Genomic DNA, 15,915 nt, shown 5'->3' on the forward strand with positions numbered 1-15,915 from the left:
AATTGAAAACTTAATATGGTTTGGATGTGTGCATTAATCCATTTTTAGAAAATACCACTACCCATTAATTATGGACCAACCATGAGTTAGCTATACTTCACGTAAGAGCAGTATTACATGAATGTGAGTGGTAATAAGAATTCTATTCTAGGAAGCCCGCTGGTGCAATGAGAAAGTAGATCAGGTGCTACTAAGAAGGCACCTAATAGTATATTATGTAAGATGGCAATTGTATTAAAGAAAAAGCAGGGGAAGAAAATCATACTTATAACTGAAAGCCTTTACTCTTCCTTCAGTCTCAGGGGAAAATCTGTAGAGCTTTGGTGAAGTCTTCTCTATCATCTGGTAGACATAGGGACTTTTCTTACTTACTTCTAGTAATTTGGTTATTTATTACAGTGTAATTACTTATTTGCATGCCTGTATCTTACAGCCTTCCGGAGAGTAGAAGTGTGTCTCTTCAACTTCATATCCCTAGACTCAGCATAGTGCCTGGCATATGAAAGGTGCTTAGTAAATATTATGTAGTTCATGAATGAATATATTAGGTATAAGGAGAGCAAAGTTGCTCTTCTGTGAGTAACTTCCTTTCAATTAAGAATGGTAGAAAAAAGGTTTAAAGTCAGTATTCTGATCAGAAAGAATCCTTGGGTTACCTGAAGGACCTGTGCAAAAAAACTGGCTCAGAATCTAAAATCTGTCCTATGTGAAACAGAAAAACAAAGAAAAACAAAAAAATAGGACGTTACATGAAAAATGTTTATGGCATTATGGCAGAGGTTATGAGATGATCTTCACTATTACTGAAAGAAATCTTCATGACCCTTATATAAAATCTAATTTTTTAAAAACTTTTGTCTGGTGAGCACAACAACATGTCATCTTTGAAGTGTATACCACCCACTCCCCCCCAATCTAACAGAATAAACTGACTTGTAGACAGACACAGAGGAGAAGGAGATGTGGAGATGGAACCGAATACTGAGTTTGTGGCTCTAATGTGTCACAGCAGCCACAGGAGGCTAATATAAATCTGTTAGTGTTTTGGCCTTTTGCTTTTCCATATGAATTTGAGAATCAGCTTGTTAAATTCTGTGAATAATATTGTTAGGATTTTTAAAATTGTATTGCCTTGAATCCATAGGTTTAATTTAAAGGAGATTGACATCTGTAGTATGTCTACAGTTGACCTTAGAATGGCATGGGTGTTAGGGGCACCAACCCTCCACACAGTTGAAAATCAGCATGTAACTTATAGTTGGCCTTCCATATCCCTGCTTCTGCATCCACAGATACAACCAACTGTGGATTGTGTAGTGCTGTAGTATTTACTATTGAAAAAAATTCATGTATAAGTGGATTCGTGCAGTTCAAACCTGTCTTGTTCAAGGGTCAGCTGTATTCTTCCTATCCCAAGGCGTCTCCATTTATTTTATTAGGCTTTCCTTAAAGGTTGTAAATAAAAAAATTTATATTTTTCTCTAAGAAAGATTTGCACATCTTTTTTATGGTCAAGAATAGGTACATTTAGGGACTTCCCTGGTGGGCCAGTGGTTAAGACTCTGTGCTTCCAATGCAGGGGAACGCAGGTTCGATCCCTGGTCGGGGAACTAGGATCCCGCATGCTGTGCAGTGCGGCGCAAAAAAAAAAAAAAAACAGAAACAAAAACCAAAAAAAGAATAGGTACATTTAAAAAGGATGTTAAATTTAAAAGGGATGACTTCTGTTTGCTGCAGAAGGAGCACATGTGACCACTTCATTAAATGGTGGTTTAGATAAAGATTAGGAGGAAAGAATTCATTTGGATAAAAACATTTATAGATCACTACTTTATATCTTATAACAGAATATGTTCCACATTATTTTGATTCTTCAGTATAAAATGGAAGGCAAATTAAGCAAATATATTTGAAATATTGGGATAAGGAAGACAACTCTTAAAACTCACACCAAAGTTAGAAATTGTCATGAAAATGATTGGTAAATTTGCTTTTATAAAACATTTTAAATTTCTAATAGTAAAACCCATCATTAACAGAGATAAAAGATGAACAGCAGACTAAGAAACACTTGCAACGTTTAAAGACGTTGATTTCCTTAATTTATGGACTGTTAAAAATATATGAAATATGGAAAGAGATTCTCTCATACATTACTGGCTGAATCTAAATTAGAGGGCAGTTTGTTAACTGTCAAAATTTTAAATGTACATATGTATATGCTTTGAAACCAGCACTTCCATGTCTTAGTATTTTTTCTTTTTTTTTTTTTATACATTTATTTATTTTATTTTTGGCTGTGTTGGGTCTTCATTGCTTTGCGCGGGCTTTCTCGAGTTGTGGTGAGCGGGGGCTACTCTTCGTTGCAGTGCACGGGTTTCTCACTGCAGTGGCTTCTCTTGTCGCAGAGCATGGGCTCTAGGTGTGCGGGCTTCAGTAGTTGTGGCACTTGGGCTCAGTAGTTGTGGCTTGCGGGCTCTGGAGTGCAGGTTCAGTAGTTGTGGCGCACGGGCTTAGTTGCTCCGCGGCATGTGGGATCTCGCTGGACCAGGGCTCGAACCCGTGTCCCTTGCATTGGCAGGCAGATTCTTAACCACTGTGCCATCAGGGAAGTCCCTCTTAGTATTTTTTCTAAGGAAGTAAGTGGATGAATGTGTAGGATCACTGCAGTGTTGTTTAGAATAGTGAAAAATTTGAACTAATCAAAATATTATTTGGGGGTTGATTTTAGAATTTAGGTATGTTCCTTTAGTTGAACATTATGATTCTCAGGAATTGTTAGCATTCTCATAATTACTTAATGAATAATGGTTCCATCTCTTCATTATCTTTGGGAAGTTTTTAAAGAAAAAACATTTTTATAGAAGCAGCTGTCATATATTGGAAATAAGAGTTAATGTTTTTGAACATTTATATGTGACAGGTTGTGGACCAAGCATTTTACATGTGTTACCTGACTTTAATTTTTTCAACAGACCAGTGTGGCAGATAGTAATTGATCCCCACGGAAAGTTGAGTATTAAATGGCTCGTAAGCAGGGTGATATAGTGGGGGAAGTCATAATATCTGTGTTCTGATCTCAGCTATATTATTTACTTAACACCTTATAGATACTTTGCCTGTCTGTAAAATTAAAATAGTAACATCTCAGGTATTATTGGAAGATTACATGAAAAAAATGCATTTGAAGCACAGAATTTATGGAAGAATTTAAAACATTCAAATTTTAATTGGAACCTTAAAGGTGATAAAATTGAATCAGATATTATGACCTATTCAAAGTCAAGCAAAGTTTGTTTTTAAAAAATAGAGTACAAACCTCTGAATAACTTGATGATGGTCTAGATTCTGTACTTTATTTTCAGTCTTTAACCTATTAAAAATGGGTAAATTAGAGAGTGACTTATTTAAAAGTTATATTTTGGGAAAGCAAAGAATTGAACGAATGAAAGGAAATGAAATTCGTTGTTGGTATTTTATTTTGCATAAACATAAAGAAATCTTTAAATTACATCACTTAGCAAAATTATTCTTTGCTTCACCACCCCAGACTAAAGTAGCCTAGCTAGTAAAAGGTGTATTTGTGTTACCAAAAATTTGTTGTCATTGTCTGAATTTTTTCAAATCGGTAGCTTCAAGGTTCCCAGTCTTTTTTTTTTTTTTTTTTTTCCCATCAGTTGTCCTTAGGGCCTTCTAGAGGCAAGTTGGTTGTTACTGTAAGCTGCTTCTTGTAATCATGCCATTTCTTGTAAATTGTCTTTAAGAAAAATGATTATTCATCTTTGCTTCCATTTATTTCTTTAAAAATCTGAAAATAATAGATCTGAGCAACCATTTGAATAGCTAACTATATATAGTGCTTTGCTAGGTTTTGGGCAACTGCAAAGGAATAAAGGAGTTGATGGTGTAGTAAGAGAATCATGTCAAATATGAAACATGTTATGAGTATTAAAGACAGAGGATCATATATAAATGAGAGGCCTTGGAGAAAGCTTCATGAAGCTGGGTCGTTTGAGGTGTACCTTGAAAGATGATTAGAATTTCAGTAGATAGAAGTAAAAGAAGAGCAGTTTGGGGGAAGGTAATGATAAGAGCACAGCTATGAGTGCAAGAATGTTGAAGGCAGTGGGCTTCCAAGCTTTTAAAAAATAAAGATATCAGGCCTCACCCTAGAAATTATGATTTAATGGCAAGGTGAATAGAAAGGATTGAGTATGTGGGAGATAATATGGGGAGATGATTTATGAGATTTGGTAACCAGGTTTTAACGAGAATTTAGGAAGTAGAGATTCTGCCACTTCTCTGACTATCATTCTACTTTTTGAAATCATGTTTTATTGGTGAATTCATTGCAGGAACAGATTTCTCACCTCCCGTACCAGTGTCAAGGCTACTCAGCCTATACATCAAAACTTCTGCATCATTCCTTCCCAGTCAGTACTACTGTTACTCAAAATGTAGCCTGCAGACTGGTGCTAGTTTACCGGCTGTTTATTACAGGTCTGTAACATGTTAAGTGCAGAAATTGAGGTGTTGAGAAGCTCATCTCAATTTGATAATGCTGTGACATCCAATAGTGTGATTAGGGACTTGTCTCGTTGAATAGAGTATAGACCATTTTAGGTGCTTTTCACTATTTTCTAGTAATTTATTGTAAAGCTTTGGTTTATGTTGAATTGGAATTAAAAAAATTTAAAAAAACTGTCCCTTTATAGATAATTTGAGAAGCATGGTCTATACAGTGTTTAAAATTAACTTTTCCCATTCTAACTCATTCTGCTTTTATCCTCTGTTGTTTTAAAGTATATTTTCTTTTCCTAGTGTAATAGTATTTACTTTCCCTTACTCATTTTAAAATATGCATATGTTTAACTATTTTCAGTATTCAGAAGGATGCCTTTGAGTTTAGGGATATGAATTGAGAAACTATTTTCTATTTTGGAGGTATAGAACTGGATCCAGAACATTAGTAGTACTGTATTTTGATTGCTCTCCTATTGTCTGACTACTCAATTAAAAAAACAAACAAAGAAGACAGTATTTTATATAATAGTTGTATACTAGGAACTGGCTAATCTTTGGCCCTGTAAAAGTGAAGGTAATACATTTGCTTGAAGTAAACATCTGTAATTGGTGATATAACAGTTTGCAATTTCTAGATTTAGGAAAAAAATATTTTTTCAGTCTGATTTCCATTAATTCTATTTCTTTTCAGATTAATTCTTTTCAGACTAGCCAAGAAGTTCTAGCTTTCAGATTTAGTTAGTCAGATAGGGTCTGGCAGATCTCACAAATTGGGATGTCAAGGAGTTGAATATTAGGCTAGCTAAAAGAGACAGATCAGTAAAACAGAAACCTACACCCATTAGTAGTCACTCCCCATTTCCCCTTACTCTCTAACCCTGGCAACCATTAATTTACTTCTATCTCTATGTATTTGACCACTCTAGATGTTTCATATAAATGGAATCACAAAATATGTGGTTTTTGTGTCTGGCTTCTTTCACTTAACAATGTTTTCAAGGTTCATCCATGTTTTAGCATGTAACAGTATTTCATTCCTTTTTATGGCTGAATAATAACTATAGATATACCATATTTTATTTATCTCTTCATCAGTTGATTGCCATTTGGGTTGTTTCCACTTTTTTACTGTTATGAATAATGATATGAACATTTGTGTGGTCATATGTTTTCAATTCTTGGGTATATACTGTTCTAGGAGTTGAATTGCTGGGTAATATGTTAATTCCATATTTACCTTTTTGAGGAATTGCCAAACCATTTCCAAAGTAGCTGCATAATTTACATTCCACCAGCAATGTATGAAGGTATTGTAATTTCCCAACGCTTGTTACTATCTGTCTTTCTGGGTATAGTATCTGGTATCATAGTGGATGGGTAGTGGTATCACATTTTGATTTTGATTTGCATTTCCCTGATGGCTAATGAGGTTGAGTATCTTTTCGTGTGCTTATTAACCATTTGTATACCTCCTTTGGAGAAATGTCTGTTCAAATCCTTTGCCTATTTTTATTTGGGTTATTGTTTCTTTTGTCAGATATACAATTTGCAAATATTTTCTCTTATTCTGTAGATTGTCTGTTCATTTTTTTTACAGTGCCCTTTGAGGTAAAACAATTTTGAGTTTTGATGAAGTCCAGTTTATTTTTTATTGTTTCTTGTGAATTTGGTGTCATATCTAAGAAACAGTTGACTAGTCCAAGATCATGTTTTCTTCTAAGAGTTTTATAGTTTTAGCTTTTACATTTAGGGCTTTGGTCAATTTTGAGTTAATTTTTGTATATGGTATGAGGTAGTAATCCTGCTTCATTCTTTTGCATATGGATATTCAGTCGTCACAGCACCATTTGTTGAAAAAACTGTTTTTCCCCTGTTGAGTTGTCTTAATACCCTTGTTTAAAATCATTTGACCATCAGTGTAAGAGTTTATTTCTGGACTCTCAACTTTATTCCACTCATCTGTATGTTTATCCTTATAGCAGCACCACCCTATCTTGATCACTGTAATTTGTAGTAAGCTTAGAAACTGGAAAGTGTCAATTCTCCAGCTTTGTTCTTCTTTTTCTTCTCTTTTTTTCAGTTGAAATATTATGGTATTATTGGTACATAACATCATCTTAGTTTCAGGTGTACAACATAATTTGATATTTGTATAGTTGATGTTTGTCACCAGATACATAATTACAACATTTTTCTTTTCTTGTGGTGACAACTTTTAAGATCTATTCTTAGCACTTCTCAGATATGCAATACAGTATTAACTGTAGTCACACATGCTGTACATTCCCCATGACTTATTTATTTTATAACTGGAAGCTGGTACCTTTTGATGTTCTTCTTTTTCAAGATTGTTTTGATTATTCTGGGTCCCCTGTGTTTTCCTGTGAATTTTAGGATCAGCTTTTCAATTTCTGCAAAAGAGCCACTTGGGATTTTGATAGAGGTTGCATTTAATCTTTAGATATATTTGGGAGAACATTGCTATCTTAACAATATTGTGTCTTCCTATCCATGAACATAGAATGTCTTTCAGTTAGTTTAGATCTTCTTTAATCTCTTTCACTGATGTTTTATAGTTTTCAGTGTACAAATCTTACATTTCGTTTGTTAGATTTATTCCCAAGTATTTTATTCTTTTTGTGCTTTGTAAATGAAGTTGTTTCCTTAATTTCACTTTTGAATTATTCATTGGTGGTGGGTAAAAATGCAATTGATTTTGTATATTCATCTTGTATTCTTCAACCTAGCTGAACTTGTTTATTAGCTTTTATAGATTTGTGTGTGTGTGTATTCCTTAGAATTTTTTATATACAAAATCACGCCATTTGTGAATAGAGATGTAATGCTTCTCACTTTATAGTATATATGATTTTTATTTATTTTCATGTCTAATTTCTTTGGCTAGAACTTCCTGTACAGTGTTGAATAAAAGTGGCAAAAGCAGACATCGTTGTCTTGTTCATGTTTTTAAGGGTAGAACTTTTGGTCTTTTACCAGTCAGTATGAAGTTAGGTGTGGGTTTTTCATAGATGCCCTTTATCAGATTGAGGACATTACTTTTTATTCCTAACTTTTTGAGTTTCTTTATCATTAAGGGATGTTGGCTATCATCAAGTACTTTTTCTGTGTCTGTTGAGACTATCACGTAGGTTTTGATCTTTTTATTAATATGGTGTATTGCATTGAGTGATTTCTGTATGTTGAACTGAGCTTGCATTCTGGCATAAATCCCACTTGGTCATGATGTATAACTTTTAATATATTGCCATATTCAGTTTTCTAGTATTCTGTTGAGGATTTTTGTGTCTTTATTCATAGGGAATATGGGTCTGTAGTTTTCTTTTCTTGTAATGTTTTTGTCTGATTTTGGAATGAGGGTAATATTGGCCTCATTGATACAGTTTGAAAGTGTTCTCTTCTCTATTCTTTGGAAGAGTTGATAGAATTCACCTATGAAGCCATTTGGGCCTGGACTTTTCTTTGAGGTCAGTTTTCTTTATTACTCAGTCCGTCTTTTTACTTTTTATAGATCTATTCAGATTTTCTATTTCTTCTTGAGTCAGTTTTGGTAGTTCATTTTATGTCTTTTCTTTGAATTTGTCCATTCCATGTAGGTTACCTAACTTGCTAACAACAAATGCTCATAGTATTCCCTTAAGATATTTTCTATTACTGTAAGATTGGTAGTAATGTTCTCTTTTCCAGATTAGTAATTTGAATCATATCTCTCTTTATATTGGATAGTCTAGCCAAAGATTTGTCAATGTTGTTATCTTTTCAAAGAACTAATTTTGCTTTCATTGATTTCTTGGTATTGTTTTTTTTCTCTATTTTACTTATCTCCATTCTAATCTTTATTATTTCCTTTCTTCCACAAGCTTTTGCTTTTTGTTTTCTAGTTTTTTAAAGTGGAACATTAGGTTATTGATTTTGAGATCTGCATCGAGGTGTTTATTAAAGCTATAAATTTACCTCTAAGCACTGTTTTAGTGGGATGCCATATATTTGGTATGTTGTTTTTTCATTTACAGGTCAAAGTATTTTTTACAGTGGATTTGAGTTACTATCTAGAATCCTTTCATTTCATCTTGATGGACTCACTTTAGTAATTTTTATAGGACAGACCTGCTAGCAACAAATTCTCTCAGTTTTGATGTACCTGGGGATGCCTTAATTTTGCCTTAATTTTTGAGGACAGTTTTGCTGGGTATAGAATTCCTGGTTGCCAGGTGTTTTCTTTGAGCTCTTTGACTATGTCATCTCAGTGATTTCTGGCCTTCCTGTTTTCTGATGACAAATCAGATATTTTTCTTATTGAGGCTTTCTTGTTAACTGATGTGTTGCTTGTCTCTTGGTGCTCTCAAGATTCTTTTTGTTGTTATCTTTTGACAGTTTTGTTATGATATGCTTAGATACGGGTCTCTGAGTTTATTCTACTTCTAACTTATTGAGTTTCTTAAATGTCCACATAAATGTTTTTCATGAAATTTGGAAATTTTTCAGCCATTATTTCTTGAAATTTTTCTGTCTCTTTCTCTCTTTTCTCTCCTGGGTCTCCTGTTATATGTGTATTACTGCATTTGATGGTGACTTAGAAGTCTCTGAGGCTCTGTTCATTTTTCTTCATTATTTTTAAATTCTGTTCATGAGACTGGATAATCTCAACTAACCTAATATCTTTTGAGTTTGCTAATTTTTTATTTTGCCAGTTCAGATGTGCTCTTGAGCTTTTAGTGAACTTTTTATTTTGTATTGTACTTTTAAACTCTTTTATTTAAAACATAATTTCTGCCTCATTATTGATATCCTCTCCTTGGTGAGATACCATTCTCACACTTTCCTTTAGTTCTTTAGACATGGTTTCCTTTATTTTGTGGAACATATTTAAAACAGATGATAGTGTTTGCCTAGTAGATCTAATGTTTGTTCTTCCTCAGGGACAGTTTCTATTGACTGATCTTTCTCCTGTACATCAGGCATACTTTTGTTTTGTTTTGGTCACAGTCAGTTGATTTTATACAAAGGTGCCTAGGCAATTCAATTGAGAAATGAAAATGATTTTAACATCAAAACAATGCTAGAAATATTGGACAGCTGATAACAAGGAACAAATTATTGATACATGCAACAATATAGATAAATCTCAAAATGATTATGCTAAGTGAAAAGCCAGTTTAAAAAAGAGTAAATACTCTATAGTCCCAATTATATACAAATTCTAGAAAATGCAAGCTAATTCATAGTGACAGAGTAGTAGTGGTTATCTGGGGATGGGGAAGGAAGGGATGGATTACAAAGGGGCACAAGGTAACTTTGCAAGTCATGGCTATGTTCATTACCTTAATTGTTTATCTGGTTTCCTGGATGCATACATATGTCAAAACTCATCAAATTGTTCACCTTAAATATGTGCAGATTATTGTATATCAATTATATTTAAATAAAGCTGTGAAAGGCAAAAAAAAAATGCTCCTGAATGGAGGCGAGGAGGTGGCCACGCGTGGGCCGGGCAGAGCACGTGTCCTCTTCTCCCCCTGCAGCAGTTACTAGGAGGACAGCCTCAGCCTGGGATGCTGAAGGACCAGAAAGCCCCTCAGCCAAAGTCGTGGCATGAAGTGTTGGAGACCATGGGCTCCCTGCCGCTGGAGGTGTGGCAGAGGCTGGCCTGGTGGCCTTTGGAGTCCCTAATGCCTCTGGGACCAGGATCTTGTGGCTTGGCAGGAGGCGAGTGTGCATCTAGGGGAGGGAAGATGCACGGGAGGGATGAGGACCAGGCCGCACCTGGCCTATGTGTGCCTTGTCCATGTTGCCTTTCTTTTCCAACACCACCTCCAAGTCCGTGTTGGGCTCCTCGTCCCAAGGTTCTCCTCCTCCTCTGCTCTCCTGCCTCTTCTTCCACTTTAGAGCTGGCTGCTCAGTGTCTGCCTGCTCTGCCTTTTTCTTGGACTTCATTTTCTTCTTCACAGGAACCTTGGGGCCATCTCCTATTGGGATGTATTCTGGAGCTTCAACTTTGACTGGCTTCTTTTTACTTTCTTTCCTAGGGCTGCTCACCCCGGACCTGGAGAGCTCAGGGTGCCCCAGGAGGGGTATGTCCCTCCTGGTGGATTTTCTTTTTCTCCTTCATCTTCACATTGCTTCATCTTTGCGTTGTGTTCCCTGGGGCTCCCCTACTTCTGTTTCTGTCCCGAGGCTGCCTGCTCCCAGATGCCATCTTTCCCAACTGAGCAAGTGTGCAAAGCATCCCTGACCTCTCAGAACCAAGGGTCCCTGGCTGAGAAGGCTGTAGCTTCCTGGGCGTTTTTCTCCTTCTTGTGTTTTTTGAGCTTCTTGCCAACTCTGATACCTCCTCGACCTGCTTGGGGTCTGGGGAGGTCTTCACCCTCAAGCCAGGGGACATGGACTTCCTCTTCTCCCCATTGAGTGACTTGCATGGACCAAGTGCCTGCTTCCTGGGGCTGGGTGACGGCTCAGTCCGTCCAGCATGTAACGTGGCCTCAGGTTCTAGGGGCTCCTCACAGACAGGGCTATGACCGTTCTTTTTCTTCACTAGAGGCATTTTGGGTGCCTGCTCTTGGACCACATTCTTCGAGGGTGGTGTGGCTCTTGTGGGACAAACCTCTGTGAAATAATTGTCACTATTTAAAACCTAGTATTGAGTCTCTGGTTCTTTGACTACTTTCTTTTTCTTCTTCTTCTTTTTCTCTGGGAGCCCAAGGCCCAGGTCTCCTTTGTGAGTCTTAGTGATCATTCCCAAAGGCCAAACTTCCCTGCCTCCACATGAGAGCTGGGGCATACTTTCCTTTTTTTAAAAAAAAAATTATTTATATTTACTTATTTATTTTTGTCTGCGTTGGGTCTTCATTGCTGCACGCGGGCTTTCTCTAGTTGCCATGAGTGGGGGCTCCTCTTCGTTGCGGTGCATGGGCTTCTCGTTGCAGTGGCTTCTCTTTGTTGTGGAGCCCAGGCTCTAGGTATGTGGCTTCAGTAGTTGTGGCATGTGGGCTCAGTAGTTGTGGCTCACAGGCTGTAGAGCGCAGGCTCAGCAGTTGTGGTGCACGGGCTTAGTTGCTCCGCAGCAGGGGCATACTTTCTTGTTTCTTTGTGTGTCTTGTAATTTTGTTGATAAACTGACATTTTAAATAATACAGCAACTCTGGAAACCACTTTCTCCCTCTCCCCCAGGGTTTGTTGTTGTTTCTTTTGTTATTGTTGCTGTGTGATTCTTTAATGACTTTCCTGAACTAACTCTGTGCAGTGTATTTTCTTTCTCCTGTGTGACCACTGCATTCTTTACTCGTTCAACTTAGTGGTCAGCTAATGACTGCACGGATACTTCCTTACAAGCCTGGAGTCAGTAAGTTTCCTAGTCTTTGCCAAGAGGCTCTCTGTGTGTATTGGGACATACTGTCAGTATTCAAGAAACAGTTTACAATACTTTTTTAGCCTTCACATCTTTCTTGTGTAACCTCAAGATCAGACAGAGGTGAAAGTTTAAATCTTTTTCCAGACTTTCCTTAGTATGCTTGCAGCTCAGCACATGGCTTTCTATAATCCCCTTAATATGTCATAGCTCTTTAAAGTTCCCTGTGGATAGCACATTCCCTATATTTTTCCTTTTAAGTTTTTTTTTGGTTAGTTGTTTGCCTCATCAGTGGTTGCTGCCTCAGGCAGCTGTGGTGTTAAGTAATTGCCACTGATTGTTTTCCACAAATGTCTCCAGGGGAAAAGCTGTTGCAGTGTGTGAGTTCTGAGTTACCTCAAATAAAGACAAGCTTTGCAAGCTGGATTTTCGAAGGAGCAGCTAGATAAGTCAAATATTGACATTTCTCTTAGAGTGAAGCTTTGAAAGAACTCCAGTTCTGTTCTGACTCCTCCAGTGACCCATAGGCTGCTGTTTCTCACTGTGATCCTGGGCTGTTGGTTTTTAATGCTGCTATGGAGATGAGGATGGGGAATGGGAACACAGTAAGTTTGAAATGCCACAGAGCTAACTGTTCTTATTGAGATTCATCTATTTTTCTTGAAAAAATGTGCTTGATTGTTGCGAGCCTTTGATTAATTTCCAGGTCTCCGAAAAGGTTGATTTTTACTGTTTTTGCTTTTGTTTAGTTGTTTTTAATGGAGGAAGAGATTTTCAGAGTTCCTTATTCCACTAACTCACTAATATTACCTACTTATAACTTGCTTTTTAAACTATAAATACTTAATGTTTTTCAGTTTTATTAAAATGTTCTTTTATGAATATTTTTAGTGGCTGCCTATTCATTTGTATGGATGTATCATAATTTATTTAGTTCCTTACTGTGTAGTGGGTAGTGGACAAGATATTAGGACGTTAGGGAAGAAAAATAGGACTTGTATATCATATGAAGGAACCCAGGCTTATCCTGTTTACAGTGGGAAACCCCTTAAGTATTTTAAGCTGATGAGTGATACCGGTAGTTGGACTCAGGTTTGGTAAATTATTCTGGTAGCAGTATGTGGAGGATGGATAAAAAGTGGGCTTCAAATGGTGTGAGATTAGGTAGGAGGCTACTAATAAAATTCAGGTAAGAGGTCATGAAGTATCAAACTAAAAATTTTCACTATCTGTCCTAAAACTTCAGAATATCTATCTCAGCCTCTACAGGACTGTGTAGCTTTCAAATAATTCTTTAAAAATACTGTTCTTTCAGAATGAATTTCATTAAAATTGGTCACAAGGTTATATTATGCTTTGGTGTACCACCTGAAGTGTAGCTAATATGGTGGTGTTGATTGAGGGCTCAGAAAAGCTGATTTGGAACTGTTTAATAGCTTTGTGTGACCTGGACTTGTTACCTAACTTCTCTCAGGCTTAATTTCCTCAGAAGGTGGAGATAATAAACCTATTTCAAAAATATATTCGTGGAGAATGAGTCAGATCATGTTTGTGTAACTGTAAAAGTGCTATCTATGCAAATGTAAACTATTAAGTAAACATAAGTGATTATAACTGTTTGCCTTTGCCTTATCTTTATGTCTCTATGCTTATAGTATGTTTGATAAAACAGAATTGACGTTGCTCTTAAATCAGACATTGTATCTTTATAGATTCCCTTTTTCACTGTATCTCATTTCCTCCGTGCCTATGTCGAATCTTTGAAGGCAAGAGAATAATTTTTATTTTACTTTATGTTTATAGGTTTTTTATGTCACTAATAATTTTAATTTTTATTATATATTGAAATAATATTTTTGATATATTGATTAAATATAATACATTCAAATTAATTTCATCTGTTTCCTCTACCTTTTTCTTTTTTCTTTTTTAACATCTTTATTGGAGTATAATTGCTTTACAATGGTGTGTTAGTTTCTGCCGTATAACAAAGGGAATCAGCTGTACGTATACATATATCCCTGTATCCCCTGCCTCTTGCATCTCCCTCCCACCGTCCCTATCCCACCCCTTTAGGTGGTCACAAAGCACCGAGCTGATCTCCTTGTACTATGTGGATGCTTCCCACTAGCTATCTGTTTTACATTTGTTAGTGTATATATGTCCATGCCAACCTCTCACTTCCTCACAGCTTACCCTTCCCCCTCCCCGTGTCCTCAAGTCCATTCTCTATGTCTGTGTCTTTATTCTTGTCCTGCCCCGAAGTTCTTAGAACTATTTTTTTTTCTTTGTTAGATTCCATATATATGTGTTAGCATACGGTATTTATTTTTCTCTTTCTGACTTACTCCACTCTGTATGACAGACTCTAGGTCCATCCACCTCACTACAAATAACTCAATTTCGTTTATTTTTATGGCTAATATTCCATTGTATACATGTGCCACATCTTCTTTATCCATTCATCTGTCATGGACACTTAGGTTGCTTTCATGTTCTGACTATTGTAAATAGTGCTGCCGTGAATATTGTGGTACATGAGTCTTTTTGAATTACGGTTTTCTGAAGGTATATGCCCACTAGTGGGGTTGCTGGGTCGTATGGTAGTTCTATTTTTAGTTTTTTAAGGAACCTCCATACTATTCTCCATAGCGGTTGTATCAATTTACATTCCCACCAACAGTGCAGGAGGGTTCCCTTTTCTCCACACCTTTTCCAGAATTTATTGTTTGTAGACTTTTGGACGATGGCCGTTCTGAGTGGTGTGAGGTGATACCTCATTGTAGTTTTGATTTGCATTTCTCTACTGATCAGTGATGCTGAGCATCCTTTTATGTGTTTGTTGGAAATCTGTATATCTTCTTTGGAGAAATGTCTGTTTAGGTCTTCTGCCCATTTTTGGAGTGGGTCATTTGTTTTTTGTGATATTGAGCTGCATGAGCTGCTTGTATATTTTAGAGATTAATCCTTTGTCACTTGCTTCATTTGCAAGTATTTTCTCCCATTCTGAGGGTTGTTTCTTCGTCTTGTTTATGTCTTCCTTTGCTGTGCAAAAGCTTTTAAGTTTCATTAGGTCCCATTTGTTTATTTTTGTTTTCATTTCCATTTCTCTAGGAGTGGGTCAAAAAGGATCTTGCTGTGATTTATGTCAAAGAGTGTTCTTCCTATGTTTTCCTCTAAGACTTTGATAGTGTCTGGCCTTACATTTAGGTCTTTAATTCATTTTGAGTTTATTTTTGTGTCTGGTGTTAGGGAGTGTTCTAATTTCATTCTTTTACATGTAGCTGTCCAGTTTTCCCAGCACCACATATTGAAGAGGCTCTCTTTTCTCCATTGTATATTCTCACCTGCTTTATCAAAGATAAGGTGACCATATGTGCATGGGTTTATCTCTGGACTTTCTATCCTGTTCCATTGATCTATATTTCTGTTTTTGTGGCAATACCATACTGTCTGGCTTACTGTAGCTTTGTAGTATAGTCTGAAGTCTGGGAGCCTGATTCCTCCAGCTCCATTTTTCTTTCTCAAGATTGCTTTGGCTATTCGGGGTGTTCTGTGTTTCCATGCAAATTGTGAAATTTTTTGTTCTAGTTCTTGAAAAATGCCATTGGTAGTTTGATAGGGATTGCATTGAATCTGTAGACTGCTTTGGGTAGTATGGTCATTTTCAAAATGTTGATTCCTCCAATCCAAGAACACAGTATATCTCTCCATCTGTTTGTATCATCTTTAATTTTTTTCATCAATGTCTTATAGTTTTCTGCATACAGGTCTTTTGTCTCCTTAGCTAGGTTTATTCCTATGTATTTTATTCTTTCTGTTGCAGTGGTAAATGGGAGTGTTTCCTTAATTTCTCTTTCAGATTTTTGATCATTAGTGTATAGGAATGCAAGAGATTTCTGTGCATTAATTTTGTATACTGCTACTTTACCAAATTCATTGATTAGCTCTAGTAGTTTTCTGGTAGCATCTTTAGGATTCTCTATGTATAGTATCATGTCATCTGCAAGCAGTGACAGCTTTACTTC

The 15,915-nt window shown here is 36.3% G+C and overlaps 1 protein-coding gene and 1 pseudogene across 4 annotated transcripts in view; one reads left to right on the forward strand and one right to left on the reverse strand.

Moving 5' to 3' along the window:
• The window catches only part of RALGAPA1 (Ral GTPase activating protein catalytic subunit alpha 1), a 222,410-nt gene that overhangs the window by 21,393 nt on the left and 185,102 nt on the right, over positions 1-15,915 (forward strand). The gene's annotated exons all lie outside the window — the stretch shown is intronic.
• On the reverse strand, positions 10,261-11,305 carry LOC137763596 (lysine-rich nucleolar protein 1-like; annotated as a pseudogene).

Source organism: Eschrichtius robustus, chromosome 1, assembly GCF_028021215.1.
Source record: "Eschrichtius robustus isolate mEscRob2 chromosome 1, mEscRob2.pri, whole genome shotgun sequence".
NCBI lineage: Eukaryota > Metazoa > Chordata > Mammalia > Artiodactyla > Eschrichtiidae > Eschrichtius > Eschrichtius robustus.